The sequence below is a fragment of the Malania oleifera genome, chromosome 11, assembly GCF_029873635.1.
Source record: "Malania oleifera isolate guangnan ecotype guangnan chromosome 11, ASM2987363v1, whole genome shotgun sequence".
NCBI classification, from domain to species: Eukaryota; Viridiplantae; Streptophyta; class Magnoliopsida; order Santalales; family Ximeniaceae; genus Malania; species Malania oleifera.
In genome coordinates this window covers 60,822,080-60,843,295 of record NC_080427.1, presented here as the reverse complement: position 1 = coordinate 60,843,295, position 21,216 = coordinate 60,822,080, and positions in this window count along the sequence as shown.

Here is a 21,216-nt window from a genome sequence, read left to right as displayed (position 1 = left end):
CCCCCTCTTGGGATCACGGTAAAGCTAACATTTAGCCCTGAAAAAACCTGCCCACAAATTATTAGAGGTGAGCAATTTGAAGGCAAATTTCATGAGAAGAGATTTCTGAACTTTCTTAAGATCTCTCAGGCCTAGACCCCTTTCCGAGGTAGGTTTACAAATTTTCCCCTAAGAGCGCCAATGAATTTTCCTCTTATCTTTCACCTTTCCCCATAAAAATTAGAAAGAATAAAGTTAATGTGAGAATATGTGACCTGCGAAACCTTAATTATAGACATCAAATGAATAGGTATGCTAGACAGCACATGTCTTAATAAAATCAATCTTCCACCTTGCGAGAGCAACTTAGATTTCCATCCTACAATCTTCTTTCTAATCTTCTCCACTAGAGGCTCCAATGTCCGGGAAGACAATTTTCTAGACACCAAAGGCGCACCCAAATATGTAACTGGGAATTCACCTTCCATGAAACCTGTGATTCTCAATATACCACGCTTCTGAGCAGGAGTGATGTATTTTGAAAGGAATAACGCTAACTTTGTCTTATTGATTTTTTGACCCGACCACTTCTCATACATTTCTAGAGCATAAACTAAATTTCTAATAGACCTTTTCCCACCATTCGCAAAAATAAGAATATCATTCGCATATAACAAATGCGACACCAATGGGGTCTCAATCTGGTGACTAAATTGACCAATCCGACCAGTCTCATAGTTTTTTCTAAGCAACCTTGTCAAAACCTCCTCCATTATGATGAATAAATTAGGAGAGAGTAGATCCCCTTGCCTCAAGCCTTTTGTAGATTGAAAAAACCCTTTAAAGGTTCCGTTCATAAAAACAGAAAACCATGGGGACTCCACAAAATTTTTTATGAGTTTGCTAAACCTCTCAGAGAAACCAAAAGCCTTAAGAACCTCCAGAGGAAAATTCCAATTCACTCTATCATAAGCCTTAGCCATATCGAGTTTTACCATCACATTGCCGCCAACGATTTTTTTGTGCAAAGACTGAATCATTTCTTGAGCAAGTGTAGTATTTTCAAAAATACTACGCCCATGAATAAAAGCGCCTTATTCATGCGAGACCAGCTTATCAACAACTTCGGTTAGTCTAAAAACAATAATCTTGGAAAAAAATTTATAAGCCACAGAGTAAACTAATAGGCTGAAATTTATCAAAGTTAGAAGGATTATCCACCTTTGGAATTAAAACAATAAACGAAGAGGAAAAAAACTTGGAAAGAGTAGAGCCTTAAAAAAAAATCCATTGCCGCATCCAAGAGATCTTTTTTTTTACAATGTCCCAACAAGATTTAAAAAATTCAGAGCCAAATCCATCTGGTTCTGGATTGCTTTCTTTGGGAATAGAGAACACCGCTATTTTAATTTCTTCTTTTGTCGGTTCGGCACAGAGAAAATTATTATCAACATCTGAAATTTGTCTTTAAATTAACTCGGAGAGATTGTATTGTTCAACTGCCGAAGACTCTGAAAGAAAATTCTAGAAAAAAACAGTTGCTTCATTATGAATTGCTTCCGCACCCTCCAAAATCATCCTGTCATTCAAAACCATACAGTCCATACGGCAAATACAAGTAAAATTGATGTCTTTTAAAAAGAGACCTTCCTTTAAAAAATGATAGTAAATATGTCACATGATTTCATGTGATTTACATGTGAATAATTTTGAGAATTTTTTTTCTAATTTTTAATAAAATTTATATATTTCCCAAGACATATCAGTAGTATATTGTAATTAAGTTTAAAAATATTAAAGTATTAGCATTCAAATATATTTTTCAAAATTTATTATTTCACATATCATTTCCTATATTTCTAAACTTACTTATCAAATAAATTTACCTATTTTATTTGGAGATATACCTTTTTTCCTTGTGTTAGAACCACACTCAAGGCGCTTGTTTTCACCCAATTGGTTGGTTATTTTGGACCAAACACACACCCTATTGATGTCATATGTCAATCTTTGACAGTTAATGATTAACGGTTATTGGTAGTTATGTTCAAATTTGAAAATGATTTTACATCCGTTCCATTGAAGGTCTATAAAAGGACCTTCTATAGAAGACCTTAAGGCATGTTTAAGTGGGAGCAAAGTGAACGTTTTAAGACCAATTCATAGGTTTCAAGAGGGTTTTTTTCTTTTTTTCATAAATTAATTAATTAATTTTTTTATTTTTATATAGATTTTATTGAAGGAGATAAAGAAGAGATTCCATAATCTTCTTCTTTTACAAAGGGGCTTTAGGAGTGTGATTCAAAGTAAGAGGTATTCCACTTAATCTACAGTGGTGTTGCAGGGTAAAATTTGCAGGGATGCTCCTTCGACTTCCGTTGACCTGAAAGGGGAAGAAAAGAAAGGCTTGGAGGACCCGGGGTGTACTCCAGGGGATCACTCCGATGCCTAAGTTAGAGGAACGCTTTTAGAGAGGCTGAATGCAACAGTAAAATGGTGTTCAATGACTTACCTTGGCCTCTTCTCTAGATCCCTTCTTATAGGGGCTCGAGTTGACCGTAGGTTGGTTCGTATTTATTGCTTGGGGGCGTGAATCACTCACCAGTCATAAAGTGCTTGCGCCTATTACTCGATTGTTTAAGCCACTAGTGTGGATCTCTCCTCCTCTTTATTGGTTTGGAGCTGATCACTTGTCAGAATGTCTGACCCGGAGAAGGCGCGAGACAGGTGTTGATCTACCCTCATTGGCTAGATTATTTTGGGCGTATCAGTTGTCCCCCCCTTAGTTTCAAATTTCTGGACGAAATTTTGAATTATTGCTTTTTATGCATCTTTACCCTCAGAAGGTTTAATGCTCCTTTTTTTTTTTTTTTGTTTTGTTTTCTTTTGTGCATGGTCTACCGAAAGAGTTATCGAGCAGCTCGCGCCGAGCTGCTCCATGGAGGAACTTTTGCTGACCCACCTGAGCTGCTCAATGTGGTAATTTTGCCGACCTGTCCGACCTGCTCCATGAAGGGAAGTTGGCCGAGCTGTCCGAGTTGTTCCATGTAGGGAAGTTGGCTGACCTGTTCCATGGAGGGAAATTGGCAGAGCTGTCCGACCTGCTCAATGAAGGGAAGTTGGCTGACCTGTCCGACCTATTCCATTGAAAGAAATTGGTCGAGCTGTCCGAACTGCTTCATGGAAGGAAATTGACCGAGCTGCTTTATGAAGGAAATTTTTGTCGACCTGTCTGACCTGCTCCATGGAGTGAAGTTGGCCGACCTGTCCAACCTGTTCCATTGAAGGAAATTGACTGAGTTGTCCGAGCTGCTTCATAGAAGGAAATTGGCTGAGCTATCCGAGTTGCTTCATGAAGGAAATTTTTGTCGATCTGTCCGACCTGCTCCATGAAGTGAAGTTGGCTGACCTGTTCCATGAAGGGAAGTTGGCCGACCTGTCCGACCTGCTCCATGAAGTGAAATTGGTCGAGCTGTCCGACCTGCTCCATCGAGGGAAGTTGGCTGACCTGTCTGACTTGCTCCATGTATGGAAATTGGCCGAGTTGTCTGACCTGTTCCATGGAAGGAAATTAGCCGAGTTGTCCGAGCTGCACCATGGAAGAAAATTGACTGAGCTGTTTCATGAAGGAAATTTTTGTCGACCTGTCCGACCTGCTTCATGAAGTGAAGTTGGACGACTTGTCGGATTTGTCAGATGAAGGGAAGTTGGCCGACCTATCCGACCTGTTCCATGTAAGGGAATTGGTCGAGCTGTCTGACCTACTCCATCAAGGGAAGTTGTCCGACCTGTTCGACTTGCTCCATGCAGGGAAATTAACCGAGTTGTCTAACCTGTTCCATGGAAGAAAATTGGCTGAGCTGTCCGAGCTGTTTCATGGGCTGAGTTGTCTGACCTGTTTCATGGAAGGAAATTGACCGAACTGTCCGAGCTACTCCATGGAGGGAAATTTGGCCGACCTGTCTGACTTGATATCTTGAGCTGGCTTATGGAGCGATTATGCTGGTTAGTTCGTGCCGATCTGCTCCATGGAGCGAATTTTGTCGACCTGATCTTACCAAACAGCTTCGTGGCCTTTTACGCATACTGAGCCGCACTTATCTGCTGGGCTGTTTTTGGCCTTCTGCTTCGTGTTCGTACGTTTGGCCTTTTTACAAATGAGTTGTGCTCATTTGCTCAGCTGTTTTCAGCTTTTCGAGTCGTGCTCGTCAGTTTGGCCTCTGTGCCTGATGAGTCGTGCTCATCTGCCTGGCTGTTTTTGGTTTTACGAGTCGTGATCGTCATTTGGGCCTTTGTTGTTTAGTGAGTCATGCTTATCTGTTGGGCTGTTACCTTCTGAGTCGTGCTCTGCAGTTTGGCCTTTGCGACTGATGAGTCATGCTCATTAGCTGGGCTGTTTTCGGCCTTAAGAGTCGTGCTTATCCTTTGGACCCTTGATATTTAATGAGTTGCGCTCATTTATTAGGGGTTGTTGCCTTCCGAGTCATGCTCGGCAGTTTGGCCTCTGTCACTGGTGAGTCATACTTGATGAGTCGTGCTTATTTATTTGGTGTTTCATCTACTCCTTTTCCGAGGCATCGTCACATCCTTCTTATCCTGCGAAAGATTGATAAATGCATGTTTTAAATGTGCCGTACCTATAGAAGTGAGTTGGATGAAACGTTCTTATTTATGGGTTGCCGATCTGACGTTGTGTCCGAGGTGATGTGGTATTTTCAATGTGCCGTCTGTCATCGGGAAGCCGCGACTGTGCACGTGTCAGAGATTTTCTGTGGGTTCATGGATTTTTTGTGTCCCTTTTTTTTTTCTTGAGACGCAATCTTTTTTTGCATATGAGAATTTTTGAGATTCCTGCCTCAGGGATTCGTGCCGTCCTCTCTTTATAAAGGCCGGAGGACTCCTTCATTCTGCACTCATCTTTAGTTCAAAGGACTCCTTCATTCTCTTCTCTTCTTCAATCCACGGGGTCCCTCACTTGTCGTTAGGTACGCTCTCCCTTTCAACTGCATGTTTGTTTTACTGTTCTTCATGTTCTTCACTGTTCTTGCGTTCACTTTGTATGTTTGATCTTTTCTTGTAAGATGACTTTGCTGTTTGTGTGTGCCAATTTTCTGTTTTGATATGCTTTGACATCTTTTCCTCTTTGTTTTTGCTGGGTGCTTGCCCATTTGATCTGTTGGTAAAGGTATTGTTTCGTTCACGCTTTGTTTTCCCAATAAAGTCTTCTTCACAGCCTTTGAGGGTTCCCACTACAGTGAGGAACGCTCGTTGTGACCTCACCCCCTATGATTTGCAAAATGTTCATTATTTTTTTTCTATACCACAGAGTATTACTATTAGGTTACCCTCTATTTCTGAGTTAGCCCTTGATCCAGGCCCTGAGGAGCTCTGCCTCTATACAGATTACTTAGATTTGGGTCTCAGGCTCCCTTTTCCCCCCTTTGTCTCTAATGTATTACATTTTTACCGAATAGCACCTTCCCAACTTGTTCCGAACTCCTATCTCTTGCTCACCTGTTTTTCCGTCCTTTTGCTCTGCCTGGGCCACCATCCTACTGTTCCTCTCTTTATGAGTTGTTTTTAGATGTGAGCGCATTCTGTAGAGAAGGAGTTATATTATTTCAACTCTCAACCAGGTTATAAACTTTTTTCATCGGCCAGTTCTTCCATACATAACTGGAAGTCCTGGTACTTCTTTGCCTCGGTGGAGTTGAAATACACAGGCTCTCTAGTCTGGTCCTCTCCTCTTGATGGTAACGTTGTCTATCCCTTATCCACCTTCTTTTGCAGGGCTATGAATAGGTTATCCGCTGACTCACCTTTTTTATTTTCATCCCTTTTCCTTTTGTAGTTCGGATGCGCCACCTTCTTTCAAGACTTTCCCCCGAAGAGCAGGCTATCCTAAAAGAGCTACGAGCCCTTGGCGAGCAGGGGATTATCCTCATGAGGAGCTACTCCAAGAGCGTGTCCTTGTGCAGTAGGGGATCAGCCCCATTTCCTCAAGTCTTTCCTCGCCTCTGATTTTCTATATATGTGTTCAGATATTATCTCTATTGTTGGTATTTTTACTTCTTTTCTCTTTGTCCTTGCAAATATGGACTTCAACAGAAATGAATCTCTCATGGGGGAAGCCAAGAAGCAAAGGGTGAGTAGGAGTAGGAAGAAAAGAAAGGAGATCGAGGGGGAATCCTCCCAAAGGGATGCACCCGCTATAAGTGATTCTGCTGCCCTTCCTGAAGAGATCAATGCTACTCCTTCTCCAATCCCCCAATTTCATACTGAAGCGATTTTTCACGAGCTAACCCGTTCTACCTCTGCTCTCCGTTGGGCGGTACACACTGAAGATTTTGTGCAGGCCCATTGCACTCTTCCTGAAGCTCTTTTAGCAAAGATCCGCCACACCTCATACCAGGTATATATTCTTCAATTGGCTTATTCTTCTCCCCTTATACATAGTTTTGTTAACTGTTCTACATTTTGTATTCTTCTTCAGCTAGCGACGATAGCTTTAACACAGGAGGAGAAGGTTGCCGAGATGTACCGGCAGACCTTGGATGCCAGGGAGAAGTACGTTGTTACTCAGAATGAACTACGTGAGGCCGAGGTCTGTGAGCGGGCTCTACAAATTGAGGTTGAGCGCCTTCGTAGGGAGGAGTTGCCCGCAAGAGAGGCTGCTGCTGCTGCTACTGCCTCTTGAACTGCAGTAAAGGAGTACAAGGACTCCAACCAGTTCGTCATGGCCGGATACGGTTTAGGAGGTGCCGGGACCAAGTCAAAACCAAACACCTTAAGCTTCCGCTGGATGGTGTGAGCTTACACGGTTATGGCAATGAGAGTTCTAAATCCGCGGAAGATCTGGATGAGGATGAGGAAGGGCAGGAGGAGGAAGCTGGAGAGGGGAGTAAGGCAAACTAGTTTGTAGGAACTGAACTTGTAATATAAATTTTTCAAACTTTATTGACGTAGTACAACTATGGGTACTTTTATTACTGCACTGTAAGAAGCACTTTTAAGAATAGTATTTTTTAACATATCTGAATTCCAAGTGTTATTAATCTTTTCCCCCCTACATCTTCCAACTTGTATGTCCCTGGCTTTATCTCGGTTGTGACTCTTTATGGACCCTCCCAGTTTGGCTTTAACTTGTGCGACCCTGATTCTGATGGGTTGTTCAGCATCTTCCTTAGGACTAAGTCTCCGGGTTGGAAATTCTGTACTTTGACCCAATTTTTGTAGTACTTTGCTACCCTCTATTGGTATGCTGCAACTTTTAGACTCGCCTGATCCTGTCTCTCTTTCAGCAGGTCTATTTCTGATCTGAGCTCTTCGTTGTTGGTCTGCTCGTTAAAGTATTGCCTTCACCAGGAGGGTATCCCTACCTCTGCTGGGATGACCGCTTCTGCACCAAAGACAAGAATAAAAGGGGTTTCCCCTGTTGTCGCTCTCTTGGTGGTGTGGTATGCCCATATGAGGGAAGGGAGTTCCTCTGCCCATCTACCTTGCATAGATTCAAGTTGCGTTCTCAATCGGTGCAGTATCGTCCGGTTCATATTCTCTACCTGTCCATTGCTCTGTGGGTGTGCCACTGACGTGAAGATGAGCTTAATATATAGGTCCGAACATAACTTTTTGAAGCACTTGTTGGGAATAAAGAACAAATTCCTGAAACCTGTGAGAAACAAAATAGAAGAAAAATAACGCCAAAGAAAAATCAATCACACGCACAAGACAATATTTACGTGGTTCGGCAATTTTGCCTACGTCCATGGAGTTGCAGGGATTTCAATATTATCAGGAAGAAATCACAGAGAGTGTGGCGATACAATGCTCTCCCTCTTGCTCTCTTGCAGGTACAACCACACAAACCCTAATCACTCGAAAGCAATCCTTTTTATATGTTGCAATCCTTACGGCCCAAGCCTTCACTCTATGGACTAAGCCTTAGGATAGAAATCTCTAATTAAATAGAGGTCGGGTCGTCATCCAAATTAAAACACAACTAGGCTCCAAAAAAGCCTAACAAATCTCCCACTTGGAGACTAGTTCAATCACCAATATCAACTGCAATCCTCCTAAACAAACAATCCCTCATCCTTGCAACTCAACCTCCTCTCCTCAAGCTAGAAGACCAACTAAAGCTGCACACAACTTCAGTTTCTCAATAGTAACACCCTTAGTCAACATGTCTGCTGGGTTCTTGGATCCACATATCTTTTCAAGTATTACCAGCTTATCTTCAACGAGGTAACGGATAAAGTGATATTTTGTTTGTATGTGTTTCGACTTTGAATGAAAAGTCGAATTTTTGGCAAGAAAGATTGCACTCTGACTGTCACTGTGTAGAATGCCCATCTTTTGCTTCTTACCCAATTCTTCTAAGAAACCTTGTAACCAAATCATCTCCTTTCCAGCTTCAGTTGCTGCAACATACTTAGCTTTTGTAGTAGACAAAGTAACAATCTTTTGCAAATTTGAAGCCCAAGATATAGCTGTACCACCTAGAGTAAATACAAATCCAGTAGTACTCTTTCTACTATCATTATCACCAGCAAAATCAGCGTCTACATAACCCTGTAGTTTCAAACTTGCACCAGTGAAGCAAAGACATGTATCTGATGAACCCCTCAGATATCTCAAATCCACTTTACTGCCTCCCAATGCTGCTTTCCTGGCCTACTCATGAATCTGCTCACAACTCCCACTGCATGTGCAATGTATGGCCTTGTGCACACCATAGCATACATCAAGCTGCCAATAGCTGAAGCATAGGGCACCTTGCTTATATGGTCCCTTTCTTCTTTTGTCTTCGGTGACTGTTCCTTGCTTAGTTTGAAATGACTACCCAAGGGTGTGCTCACTGGTTTTGATTCATTTATGTTGAATCTGCTGAGAATTTTCTTCCTATACTCTGACTATGAAAGCTTCAATGTACCATTAGCCTTGTCTCTAATAATTCTCATTCCAAGGATTTGTTTTGTAGCTCCCAAATCCTTCATTGCAAACTGTTCTGACAATTGCTTCTTCAGATTATTAATCTCCTCAATGCTAGACCCTGCAATAAGCATATCATCTACATATAGCAGTAAAATGATATAAGAATTGTCAAAGAACTTAACATAACAACAGTGATCAGCTTCACATCTCTTGAACTCAATTTTATGCATAAAACTATCAAACTTCTTATACCACTGTCTTGGAGCTTGTTTTAGACCATACAAGCTCTTTCTCAGTTCGCAGACTAAATTCTCTTGTCCCTAGACAATGAACCCTTTTAGCTGAATCATGTAGATGTCTTCCTCCAAGTCACCGTGAAGGAATGCCGTTTTCACATCTAATTGCTAAAGATATAGATTTTCTGCAGCCACCATTCTCAAGGTTTAGGGCAGAGCCGGATCCTGAGGTTTCGCCTGCATCTCTTCTGTGAATCTCCTCAGCCAGAATTAAATCCCATATATCATTATACTTCAGTTTTTCCTTTCCAATAGAGTTGCTTACTGCCATCCTCATTGCCTCCCAACTGTTTGGCAATGAAGCCAAAACGATCAGTGCACGAATCTCATCATCAAAATCAATTTCTACCGACGATAATTGATTTGTGATAGTATTGAACTCATTCAGATGTTGTGCTACAGATGCGTTTTCTGCCATCTTTAAATTAAATAATTTCTTCATCAGATGTACCTTGTTATTTGTTGATGGTTTTTCATACATACCAGACAAAGCCTTCATCAGATCTGCTGTAGTTTTCTCCTTCACGACGTTGTGTGCAACAGACCTGGACAGAGTTAATCTTATAACTCCCAGTACCTGTCAAGGAGAGTCCATTCCTCGTCTTTCATAGTAGCAGGTTTTTCCCCTAGAAGCGGTAGATGTAACTTCTTCCCATAGAGATAATCCTCGATTTGCATCCTTCAGAATCCAAAGTCTGTGCCATCAAACTTTTCTATTCCAGACGCCTTCCCTGCTTCCTCTGCCATTGCTCCCACTTGAACCTAACCCTAGGCTCTGATACTAGTTGTTGGGAATAAAGAACAAATTCCCGAAACCTGTGAGAAACAAAATAGAAGAAAAATAACGCCAAAGAAAAATCAATCACACGCACAAGACAATATTTACGTGGTTCGGCAATTTTGCCTACGTCCACGGAGTTGCAGGGATTTCAATATTATTAGGAAGAAATCACAGAGAGTGTGGCAATACAATGTTCTCCCTCTCGCTCTCTCGCAGGTACAACCACACAAACCCTAATCACCCGAAAGCAATCCTTTTTATATGTTGCGCCTAGGGTTCCGTTCCGAATGGGCTCCAAAAAATTTCCTGGGGGCATTGCCCCCTTGGACTAAACCTTAGGATAGAAATCTCTAATTAAATAGAGGTCGGGTCGTCATCCAAATTAAAACACAACTAGGCTCCACAAAAGCCCAACAACACTCGTTGTCGAACTACCTTTCGTGGTCTGTAACTATTGCCCAAGGGATTCCGAAATGGCAAACCATTGATGTCCACACGAAGCGCGTAATGTTTCGCTCTATTATGGTGGCTAGAGGTTTGACCTCTGCCCACTTAGTGAAATAATCTATTGCTACCAACAAAAACTTTCTTTGAACAGTTGCCTGCGGTAAAGGTCCCAGGATGTTTATTCCCCACTGTGCGAAGGGGCAGGGACTGGTTAGAGGGGAGAGTAGACTAGAGGGTATGTGTGGTACTGCTGCGCATCTTTGACACTTGTCACATCGTTTGACGAGATCGATCGCATCTTTCTTCATTATGGGCCAGTAAAATCCCTGCCGCATGGCCTTGTGGGCTAGGGCCCTATTGGCGAGGTGGTTTTTGCACACTCCTTCGTGGATTTTCCCTTAGTACGTATTTCCCTTCCTCATTGTTTAGACAACGAAGGTAGGGCAGTGTTAGAGATCGTGTGTATAGCTCTCGGCCTATTAGCGTATATCTTCCTGCTTTCCTTCTCACTTTCAGAGCTTCCTTGTTGTCCTTTGGTAGGGATCCGTCCTGAAGGTATAGGAATAGAGGTGCCCTCCAATTGTCCTTTTTGATTTCGAATTCCACTGAGTTAATTCTGTCCTCCTCATATGAGGGTTTCCCTATCCGCTCTAGATAAATAGCGTCTTTCCATTTCGAACCGGTTGCTGAGGCCAATTTCACGAGTGCATCGGCCTGCTAACAAAGCCTCATACTCCGCATCATTGTTAGTTGCCGTGAACTCCAACTTTAGTGTGAAAAGAGTTTCACTGCCGTCCGGGGCTGAAAGGATGAATCCAGCTCCCCCTCCAGTAGCGTTAGATGACCAATCAACATGTAGTGTCCATACGTCTGACTTAGTGGATGACTCGGGGAGCCTTTCTGCTGTAAAATCAGTGAGCACCTTGGCCTTGATAGCGGGTCTTGGTTAATATTGTATGTAAAACTCACTTAATTCGATTGACCACTTCATCATCCTTCCCGAACTTTTTTGCCGCTATAGAATTTGTCTCATTGGTAGGTTTGTTAATACAATTACCTTATGGGCCTGAAAGTAGGGCCTCAATTTTCGTGCTGCACAGATGATGGAGAAGGCAGCTTTTTCCGTCGTGCAATAGTTCTTTTCGGCTCCACTCAGGAACTTGCTAGTGTAATATATGGGTTGATGCTTCCTGCCTTCTTCTCGGACCAGGACCGACCAGACGACATTTTTCGTGGATGCTATATATAGGTAGAGGTCTTCCCCATTCTTTGCCTTCGTCAAAAGGGGAGGGGATTTGAGGTATTGCTTGAGTTGTTTGAAGGCTTTGGCCTACTCCTCCCCTCATTTGAATCCTCCCTTCTTCCGTAGTGCTTTGAAGAAAGGTAAGCCTTTGTCTCTTGAGCAGGAGACAAACCTGCTGTGAGAGGCTATCCTCTATGTCAAAACTTGGATCTCCTTTTTTATCCGTGGAGCCTCCATTTCTAGCAGCACTCTTATTTTATTCGGATTTGCTTCTATACCTCTATGAGTCACCATAAAGCCTAGGAACTTTCTTGTAGAAACACCGAATACACACTTCGATGGGTTCAATTTCATGTGGTACCGGCGAAGCAGCTCGAACGTTTCTCTCAAGTCTTTACAATGTTGCCTTGCTTCCAAGCTTTTTACCAGCATATCGTCCACGTACGCCTCCATTATTTTTCCGAGCTGATCTTTAAAGATCCTATTCAGCAATCTTTGATATGTGACTCCTGCATTTTTTAGCCTGAAGGGCATTACCCGGTAATAATACAAGCCCCTTTTGGTGATGAAAGAGATTTTTTCTTCGTCAGTTCTACTCATAAGGATTTGATTGTATCCCGAGTAGGCATCCATGAAGCTGAGGAGCTCGTGCCCCGAGGTCGAGTCCACTAGCTGGTCAATTCGGGGAAGAGGGAAGCTGTCCTTTGGGCATGCCATATTCAGGTCAGTGAAGTCTATGCAAGTGCACCATTTTCATTTGGATTCCTTACTAGAACCATGTTGTTCAGCCACTCTAGATAGTCTACCTCCCTGATGAAGTTGGCTTGCACCAGCTTCGTCACTTCCTCATTGATTATTTTAATCTGCTCCATCGCGAAGCTCCTTTTTTTTCTGTTTCACTGGTCGGTGGTTGGGGTCAACCTGAAGCCTGTGCTCTATGACTGCAGGGTTGATGCCGGGCATTTCTGTGGCTGTCCAGGCGAACAAATCAGTGAATTCGTCCAACAGTTCGCTCAGCTCCGCTTTCAAGGTGTCGGGCAGGTGACTTCCGATCTGTATACTTCTTTTCCGGTGGCCTTTCAAGGGTATATGCCTGATGTCTTCATCTACTGTACTGATCTGGGGATACTCTCCCCTTACTTCTAGATCTTCCACCGTTAGAGTTTCTCTAGCCTCCATCTTCCCTTTCAGGGCCATTACATAGCAGCTCCGAGCAGCGGCTTGATCTCCCTTCGAAAATCCCATCCCGTGTGATGTAGGGAATTTGATTTTGAGGTGGTATGTTGACATTACAGCTCGAACTGCGTTAAGGAAAGGGCGGCCCAAGATGACATTGTACACTGAAGGTCGGTCGACCACAAGGAACTCTGTCAGTGTCGTAACTTGCTACAGGGTCGTCCCTATTGTCACTGGTAGTGTGATTGTACCCAAAGGGTGAACAATGTCTCTACTGAATCCAACCAGGGGGGTCGAGACCAGCTTGAGTCGTTCCTTGCTGATCTTCAATTCGACCAGGACCGACTAGAACATGATGTTAGTTGAGCTCCCATTGTCTATCAATATGCGTCTGACCATGTAATTTGCCACAAGTAGGGAGTGCACCAGTGCGTCATCATATGGCTGCTGTACCCCTTCTTAATCTCCGCTGTCAAAGGTTATGGTGTCGTCTTTTTTGTTTCATTTGCTACTGGTTTCTCCCTTCTCCATCGATAGCACCTGTTTAGCATATCTTTTGCGGGCACTCCCGCTATCTCCTCCACTAGTGAATCCTCCGAAGATCACCGCAATCTCCCCTATGACCTGCTCTTCTTTTTCTTTTGCGCCATGCCTCCTCTGCTCGAGAGGTTCCCTTGTTAGATCTTCTTTCTTTATAAACTTTGACAAGTGTCCCCTTCTTATTAGGACTTCGACTTCTTTCTTCAACTGAACGCATTCTTCTATGTCGTGGCTGTGATCCCTATGGAATGTGCAGAACTTGGACATGTCCCGCTTGTGAAGAGGTGTTCGCATGGGTTCAGGCCACGAGATGTAGTCCTTCTTTCTGATCTACATCAGTAACTCCGAGCGCGGTATATCCAGGGGTGTGTAGGTGGAGAACTTGTTGTGTTGTCCTCTCATCCTTGGGCCTGTGTGCAGCGCACTAGTCTCGTGTCTTTTCGTGGATCTATAGGATTCTCCTGTTTCCCTGGTACTATTTTTCCTTTTCCACTCTATGCGACTTCCTCTCGTATCCATCATCTCCTCCAGATTGATGTATTTCTGTGCTCGGACCATCAGCTCCCCCGTATCCACCGGCGGTTTTTTCCCTAGGGAGTATAAGAAGCTTTTGGGCTGGAGAGCCATTGTCAAGGTTGCCAAGGCCACCCCTATGTCTAAGTGGCGAATTTTTAGGGTTGCCGTGTTGAAGCGATGCATGAAATTCTTTAGAGTCTTGTGCTTTCCTTGCGCCATACTCATGAGATGGCCCATTGTTTTAGCAATTCTTCAGCTACTAAGGAGGTGGCCGGTGAACAGTTGTTCCATCTTTGAGAAGGAACCGAAGGATCTAGGTCGCAGAGTTCGGTACCAATTCCTGGCAGTACCTTTAAGGGTAGTTGTAAAAGCTTGACACATGATGGCCTCTGAAACCCTTTGCAACAGCATCAACATTTTAAAATTATCCAGGTGATCAATTGGGTCAGACAAACCTTCATACCTTTCAAAGGTGGGCATCTTGAATCTACTTGGCAATGGAGCCTCCATGATTTCTTTATTGAATGGCGGCTCTGAGGACCTCAGGGATGCTTCCCCGTAGTAGGGTTTGGTTCTGCCCTCTTTCATCATCTTCTCTATATGATCTATCTTCTTGATTCTTTCTTCGAGCTCCGTGGATCTTTGCTGGTTGACGTCCACGCTGTTTGCATCTTCTACCTTCTTGTTGAGGTAGGTTTTCTCCTCATTCTCCACTGGTTTGTTAACTTGCTTGTCTGCGCTGGGGTTCTCTTGCGGTTGGTGGAGGATGTGCCCTTCTTGACTCTTTTGTTGTAAGAGTCGGTTGAGCATATCCTTTATTTCTTTTTGAAAAGCGAGGAACTCCTCCCTACTGACACCCGATGATTTTGTAGGCATGGAATAGATGGATTGGGGCGATCTTTTTGCAGCAGGGATGGAGGTAGAACTGTGCGAGGTCGGAATTATTGGAATGTCAAAAGTCGAGAGCAAGATATGATCACCTCTTAAAAGCAGGTTCCCACAGAGGGCCCAACTGTTGCGGGGTAAAATTTGTAAGGATGCTCCTTCGACTTTTGTTGACCTAAAAGGGGAAGAAAAGAAAGGCTTGGAAGACCCGGGGTGTACTCCGAGGGATCACTCCAATGCCGAAGTAAGAGGAACGCTTTTAGAGAGGTTGAATGCAACAGTAGAATGGTGTTTAATGACTTACCTTGGCCTCTTCCCCAGATCCCTTCTTATAGGGGCTCGAGTTGACTGTAGGTTGGTTCGTATTTATTGTTCGGGGGTGTGAATCGCTCCCTAGTCATAAAGTGCTTGCGCCTATTACTCGGCTGTTTAAGCCACAGGTGTGGATCTCTCCTCCTCTTTATTGGATTGGAGCTAATCACTCGTCAGAATGTCTGACCCAGAGAAGGCGCGAGACAAGTGTTGATCTGCCCTCATTGGCTAGATTATTTTGGGCGTATCAAGTGGGTTTTTTCTTAAAAGGTTAGTGTCAAATCTTTTACTTTGTTTATTTCCATGCATATGATTGATTATGATATATTGAAGAATATATGCATTTATTTGAATGTTATGATTTGTGCTTAATGATTTCTCCATTTTCCTATGCCGAAATTACATGTTAGAAGTAGTAGGACATGTTTCTATCAAGATTGTATATGTACACACTCTAATTTTTATCAGGCCTTCCTGAAAAGACTTAGTATCGTAAAATTGACTTTAAGTATAATCGAAGTACTAATTTATTTCAATTTCGAGTCCTTTCCAGTATTAGAATCCCATTTTGGAGTCCCTGTTATTCTGTAATCACAAGTCGATTTTTTTAACACTCTAGGAAAACGTTGTTTCTTTAAACTAAGTCTTCATAAGCTTTAATTCGTCCTTGCCATCCTCTTGAAAAATAATAATAAAAATTCCTACACATTTGAGTTAAGTCCTGGTATTTAAGGAAGATTTTCGTTCTTTTGATTTTCAGTCAAAGTCCTTTTTAATCTAAAATTCAACTTTTCCAAAATTTGAATTTCAAAATCAAATACTGTTTTATTGAAAGTCGAACTAATTTGTGAGATTGATAATTTCAAACTTTTTATTTAGATTAGTGGGTCCTTTATTTTTAAATTAGGATTTTCGTTTCAATGTCAAAGTCATATTACAATAACTAGTTCTTTAAGTCAAAATTGGTCAAGGGGACGTGTGACTTGGGAACATGAACATCCGCATAAAGTGTACGTGTGTGTGCACAGGAGCATGCAGGAATGTAAATATAGCAAAGGAAGAATACAAGGAGCATATGAGATAATAAATATTGCAAATACAAAAGAATGTTCAAAAGATCACTTGGGGTGTATACATTAATACACTTACATCAGAAAGGTAATACAAGATAAAAATCAAAATAAAAAATGTTGAGCCCTCCTATCGCTGCCAGCCATTTGGAGGTATCTTCTCAGGCCCCGCCAATCTCAACATTCCACTTGGAACCCCCCAAAAGCCCTTCTCTCTTTGGTTGCCACCTAGCCAAACCAAGAGTCACCTGCATACAGAGGAAAGAAGCAGGCGAGTTAGTTAGCAGAAAGAAAACACAAAATAAAATTACAAAAATAAAATCAAAATAACAAGATACCTGGCTCTCCATTCCCAGGATGCCACCTAGAGGCACCCAAAAAACCGTCCATTCCTCATCTACCATTTAGACCTTCAGGGTCACCTGCGCACAGCAAAATGAGAACTGGTTAGCCGAGAAATATGCAAAATCAGAAAAGAAATCAGTCACATGTGTGGGGAATTATTCCCTAACACAGTTGGTTACAAGGGAATTGCCAAGGATTTGCTGCCAAGAGGCCACCCAGACTCCTTATAAATAGGGAGGAGCTCACACTGCAAAGGATATGCGAGGGGGGGGGGGGAGGGGAGGGCACAGAAGCACTCTGCAAAAATTGAGAGAAAACAGAACAATTGAGAGAAGTAAGGAAATTCTGTAAGAAGTTTCAAATTCAGATAGAACTAGTGAGACTCTGCTAAATTGCAGAGCCAGGAAGGAGGACCCTGAATTACTAAGGTTTAGAGGCTCAGGAGCAGGGGTGTTGAATTGAAGAGAGCAGAGAGCACCATTCAGTGCACTCACGTTGCCACCCAGAAGCAAACTAGTTCAGATCCACTTTCCGGAAGAAAAGACTGGAGGAGAAAGAGGATTCAGGTAATAAAATGTCTACCCCTCTCTAAAATCCTAATGGCAATACAATACATGCTACTGTTGATTTCAAATGCAGGTATTTCTTCTTGGGATTCAGGTTCATATTCAAACTTAAACTCAGAGCACCCTTGATCCATACCAGGTTCCCCTGCCTAAATCCGAACTTGGGTTCAGATCTTTCAAAACCTAGGAGTTGAACCCCCGAACCAGGTCTTAAACCCGAACCTCGTCTTGACTTGAAGCCCAAACCCATGGATTCAAAAATTTAAACTTAAGGCACCCCTAAGCCCGTGTGGTTTCAAAAAATGTAATCAGGCCAGACCTGTTTTAATGTTAAACCCTTGAAGCCCATTTTAACTCATTCTCCCCGGGCCTCATTTTAAATTTCAATATCACAAGGCCCATTTGAGAGTTGTTGGTTGTGAGGCCCAATTGGGATTTTGACCTGAGCCCACTTGAAAATTGAATTACAAGCCCAAACTCGTTTTTAAAGTTTTAACCTTAGACCCATTTTTAAACAACTGAAGCCCATTTTTCAAACAACATGAGCCCTAGACCCATCAATTGTTTAATAAAAAAGGGGGGGGGGGGGGGAGGGAGCCCATTTTGTAAAATCGGGCTCGGGTTCAAGTTCATAATAAAAGCCCAATCTGATTAAAAGAACTCGGGCCCGTGTCTTTGAAATGCCCTAGCCCACCAAGTTTTCAAACCTAGCTCACTAAAGACCCCAATGTGTGGTCACGTGACTCACTCAGACTCATCCTAACCCTCCCCCCAACTCACTCCAGGTTGACTTTGTTGAGTCAACCCCCTCTGACCCACCAAGTTGAGACGAGTCGCCTCGTCTTCAAGCTGAAGCCAAATCCAAACCCTATCCTTGGCTAGTTCACACGAGGGACACCATAAACACAATTAGCATACCAAATCACAAAAACACCAAACTGAATCTAGCATTTGGTCGATAGTTAGAATAGGAAATAAAAAACACAAAAATGTAAAAAAGGACAAAGAACTTATCTTCCTTGGATTTCGAGTGAATCTCACCAAAATCCATACCAAGCCATCTCCCTCAAATTCCTCAGAGTGTGTTCGTTGTAAGTCCTCAGAGCACCCGGGATCGATCCAGATCTGATCATAGAGATTGAGAGAGAGAAAGAGAGAGAGAGAGAGAGAGGGAGGTCAGAGAGTGTTTTTGATTTAGAGAAGGCGGCAGGATTAAGGCTCAAGGGTTTCAGCTTCAGTGAGGGAAACGAACCAGGGGGTAGGGTTTTTAGTTCAAGGAAGAACAGAGAATGAAAAGGGGATTATAGATCTAAACTTAAGCTTCAGATCTGTTAAAGGAGAGTTACAGGGAGATCGGGTCTCCTGAGTTTGGTTCATGGAGATTAAAGGAGACGAGAGCGTTAATTGAATGAGGGTTCTGTTTGTGGATTTTCAGAGAAGAGGAAGAACAGAAAAAGAGGAAATAGTGGGGAAAGAAAGAAAGTATCTACTCAACCAAACATATCCTGGTCGACCGAACTTCTAGTTGAAAAATGACCTAGTCGACCGAACCTTAGAATTTGGTCAACCAAACATATCCTGGTCAACCGAACCTTGGAGGGTCCAAAATCGCCGGAATGTGGTCAACCATATTCTGTAGTTCAAAAGCTCTTTGGTCGACCAAACTTACAAATACGGCCGACCGAACCTAAAATGTGGTCGACCGAAACTCTCATGTTACTCGATTTTTACCAAGGTTAAAACATGGTTATTTTTTATTAACCATACTTAAACTTTCTCAAAAATACTAAATGGGTCCCAAACGGTTATATTTTTGGGGTGTCTATATATGCCCCCTCATTTGATTTGGTTAGCACTTGATTAGCAAACATCATTAGCAATATTCTCTCTGAAATTCCAAAACCCTATTTTTCACATTCAAGCTCATCACTTCCATTCTTAGTCATCCTTCTTGCAAAAATCATTTAGTAAGAGTATTTTAGAGATTATATTATAAAGCTTACACTCTCATTGATTGTGTTTGATTGAGATTGATTTTATTTGAGAGTAAGCTTTGAGTTTTTCTTTGAGACTTTGTTAATAAGTCTTCCTTGGGAAAACTCTTTAGAGCTTGTGAGTTTTGCATTATCATTACAATACTCAAGAGCTTGTATTGTGTTTTTTTTGTGAAATAATTTTTTACAAACCGATTTCAAATATCTATTGTGGTTGATTTTGAGATATTTGCATGGGTGCTTAAGATCTTTGTTACTGCACTTTGTGATTGATATTATTATCTTGAGACAAAGATCCTAACATATACACTCTCACATACTGATTACCGATTGCTATACTTGCATTATTTTTGAGAGTAGACATTTAAACTACATTGAGCTTATCATATCCTATCATACTGTAATGTGTTGATTATACTGGTACAAATCTGCTTATTGGAGAAACACATATTTTTTACACAAAATTTGTATTGATTACTTGTTGTATTCCAATCATGGCTTGAGGGGGTGATAATCTAGCCTAGAAGGATTGGTTGTAAAGGTTGAGGTCAACCCTACTTTAATTTAACATGGTTGTATTTAGGTGCCGCTCCACCCGTTAAGTGAGCCGTAGTGAAATCCTTGTGCTTTTGAGCCAAGGCGAGGACATGGGCACATTTACCGAACCTTGATAACACATCTGGTGTCCTACTTGCTTTACTATGCATGCTTAAGTAATTTACTTATGAAATTTAATTTTAGCTGCATTTATTGATTCATCTTATTATCTGCCTTAGATTGACCCTAGGATTGTGTAATACTGCTGCTAGATATTTGACCTAGGAAAGAAAAAATTTAAAATACCAATTCACCCCCCCTCTTGGGATTATAGTAAAGCTAACAGTTGGTATCAGAGCCTAGTTGCTTAGACTTGATCGTTAATTTTCATAAAGATCTAGATGGCTCATAACACTGTAACCCTTTTCCCTAAGGGACTCTCTTCCAAACATCCTCCTATTTTCAACGGTGTTAACTACACCTTTTGGAAACAAAGGATGCGTATCTATCTTCAGAATATTGCCTGGAAGGTGTGGAGAGTTGTCTCTAAGGGAAACTATGTTCCAATGAAAACTGAGGATGAAAGTAGAGTTCCTAAAACTGAAGATGAATATACTAATGAGGATAAGAAAGCTCTTAGTATAAATGCTACTGCCATGAATAATCTTTATTGTGGACTTGATGTTAATGAATTTAACAGAGTTATGACATGTTCTTCTACTAAGGAGATATGGGATAAGTTAGGGATCACCTATGAGGGTACTAGAGACGTAAAGGATAGTAGGATTGCTATGTTAACCAGCGAGTATGAAGCATTTAGGATGAATATTGGTGAGTCCATTCAGAGCATGTACACTCACTTCACACACATTATTAATTCATTGCATGCATTAGGTAAGACTTATCCCACGTATGAAATGATTAGGAAAGTCCTTAGGGGTTTGCCTCCTGTTTGGGAAGTAAAGGCTACGGCCATATCTGAGGGTAGAGATCTTAAGGCTATGTCACTAGATGACTTGACGACTCGACTCTCCCTCTCACTCTCAATCTGGCGTGACGGTGTCAATATCCCTCTCTCTAGTCTCTCCGTTCTCTCAGACTCCGGCATCCATTTGCATTTTTTTTTTTTTACATTTCACCTTTTTTGAAAGAGTCAATAAATAAAGTAAGTATTTTTCTTTAAAAAATTAAAATGTATAATTATTTTTTAAACAGGTAACCCGTGACCCGCCCGTTTATTAAACGGGCGGGTTAGGGTTTATATGGTCACGACCCGTTTAATATCGACTCGTTTACAATCTGACCCGTTTTAACCCGCCCGAACCTGATTAGTGAACTCGTTTTTCCACCCTTATCCTTAATATTATTAAGTACTGTGTAGTTTTTTTTTTTTTTTTTTTATTTTTACATTTTTTTCCCTCCTTTTCTGTTTCTATATGAAGATGATATTTTGGAATCCCTTCAAAACCCGACTAATCTATCACACACTATTATGCATCCACTAATTAAAGTAAAGACCAAACTTGAACACTTGATCATTAATGAATGCTACTTGTTGCACCCTCTATGTCGGAATTTGAATTTATGGGGTGTGA